This window comes from Aplysia californica, unplaced genomic scaffold (assembly GCF_000002075.1).
Source record: "Aplysia californica isolate F4 #8 unplaced genomic scaffold, AplCal3.0 scaffold00185, whole genome shotgun sequence".
Taxonomy (NCBI): Eukaryota; Metazoa; Mollusca; class Gastropoda; order Aplysiida; family Aplysiidae; genus Aplysia; species Aplysia californica.
The window spans coordinates 876,218-878,437 of NW_004797455.1; the positions used below are offsets into that span (position 1 = coordinate 876,218).

A 2,220-nucleotide genomic window follows, 5' to 3' on the forward strand; every position below is an offset into this window, starting at 1 on the left:
GGGGGGTCAGATATGTTGCAATTATCGTTCTCGAGACCTATCGAGATAGATGGACTATGACAGTCAATCGTATCCGTGAGTTGAGGGCATCCTAATGTCGGTCTTTTTTAGTGCATCTACACTTTAGCAGCTTTTCTCGGCAAAGGAAAGGGAAAAAAAAAAGAAAACATAGACACGTGAGCGAATAAGTGACTGACCCTCAGTAAGTACTCTGGAAACCCCTGCTGTGGTAATGGCCACTCTGTTTTGACATCACAAGCAAGCATTGGGGAGCAAGGAAGCTATAGGGTGGCAATGGGTGGGGGTGAGGGGGCGACAGGCTAAGGTTCCAACACATGGTATGGTATGTTATTGTGTGGCGTGGCGTGGTGTGGTATGAATATGAATACTGTAAACATCCCCTTACTTTCAACACTCTTTTATTTTTAGTAGAGGTTTTACGGAGCTCGCAACTGCATCGGGTCATATTATGAGCGCCAGAAGATTAGAGGTGTCACAAGAGAGTAACAAACATAAAAAGAAGAAGGGGAGATAAGGACGATAGACGTTTGATAGGAAAGAAGAAGCAAACCACACCAAAGCACCCGCCAACCACCCACATTTTCAACACTCAAGGTTACCAAAGAGGCGCGAGCTTCGAACGTAAAGCGTATATATATACATATCTGATAGGAATTAGCTAAATGGGTGGAAAGCCTTGAAGACACCCCCAAACAACCTCATCCGAGCACACTCTCAAAGGGATTCAAACCAAAGTCACTTGTACAGCAGTTTAGCATGACACCGATCAGCTATCTGCGTGAACGTGACAGTTCTAAATTGAGAGACTCTAGTAAGTAAGAGTGGCATCATTTAACACACACACACACACACACACACACACACACACACACACACACACACACACACACACACACACACACACACACACACACACACACACACACACACACATTTTTAGTTTTAGTAACAGATTTTACGGCACTTGCAACACAATAAGGTCAGATTATGTGTCCAAGATTAAACATGTTACAAGAGAGCAACAAATACCAAAAAATAAAGTGATCTAAGGACAACAGATGGTTGATAAAGAGGGAGCAAAACACAACAGAGCACCCGCCAACCCGCCAACCACCCACAAAGTAACATCTTCCAACTGTCCCAGATACGAACAGGACCATGCATCGGGAGGAGTTAGCGTTGCGTCATAAACAGGCACACCTACAACTCACAGAAAGTCAAACATTGATACATTTCTCTTGCTGTATGCTTTCGTGAAAGAAGACAGTGAAGCACAAGAGCAGCATTTAGAAAAATCTAGTGGGCACGCCTTGGTAATCCGTGTTAAGACGGAAGTCCCTATTCCTACCCATCTCCCCCACCCCCTGTCCCCAACACAAACAAAAACACACAGAGAGAAAGAGAGAGAGAGAGAGAGAGAGAGAGAGAGAGAGAGAGAGAGAGAGAGAGAGAGGAAAGAGAGAGAGAGAGAGAGAGAGAGAGAGAGAGAGAGAGAGAGAGAGAGAGAGAGAGAGAGAGAGAGAGAGAGAGAGAAACCAATACCTCACGACCTCACAAAACAAATGCAGTCGTCCTGTCAGCGTGAAACGGAGATGCCACACTACGTGTATCTGGTGGTACATTATGTATCGCTATCACATAGGCCTATTTAAAGCAGGGGGAAAAAACCCACGTCACGGCGAGAGAAGCAAGAACCATTTTGACAACTTCAACGCTACAGAGAGAAACTGCCGGCCAAGCTACTGCAAATATTGCTTCTTAATCATCATACAATATAAATAGCCATATAACCTTTAAAGTACGCCATATCAGAATATCAATGGGTTACCATCAGAATACTGAATATAATGTATTCTAGATAAACACTATTATGCTTGTGACTGTGAACCTGTTTGTGAGCGAAAGCATACTATTACATTAATATGTTTATGTGAACAAATATGTGTATGTGTGTGTGCGTGTGTGTGTCTGTGTGTGCGTGTATGTGTGTGTGTGTGTGTGTGTGTGCGTGCGTGCGTGTGCGTGCGTGTGCGTGCGTGTGTGTGAGTGTGTGCGTGTGAGTGTGTGTGTGTGTGTGTGTGTGTGTGTGTGTGTGTGTGTGTGTGTGTGTGTGTATGCGTAACAACAAATAAATGTGCCATGGTCTGGACAATAAAGATTTGTGTTATCTCATTCTTGCTTATGGTGGGAGCATGAGAA

General features: G+C 44.2%; 1 protein-coding gene across 2 annotated transcripts in view; it reads right to left on the reverse strand.

Moving 5' to 3' along the window:
• LOC101858407 (chondroitin sulfate synthase 1) overlaps window positions 1-2,220 on the reverse strand; it is a 60,014-nt gene that overhangs the window by 20,294 nt on the left and 37,500 nt on the right. The gene's annotated exons all lie outside the window — the stretch shown is intronic.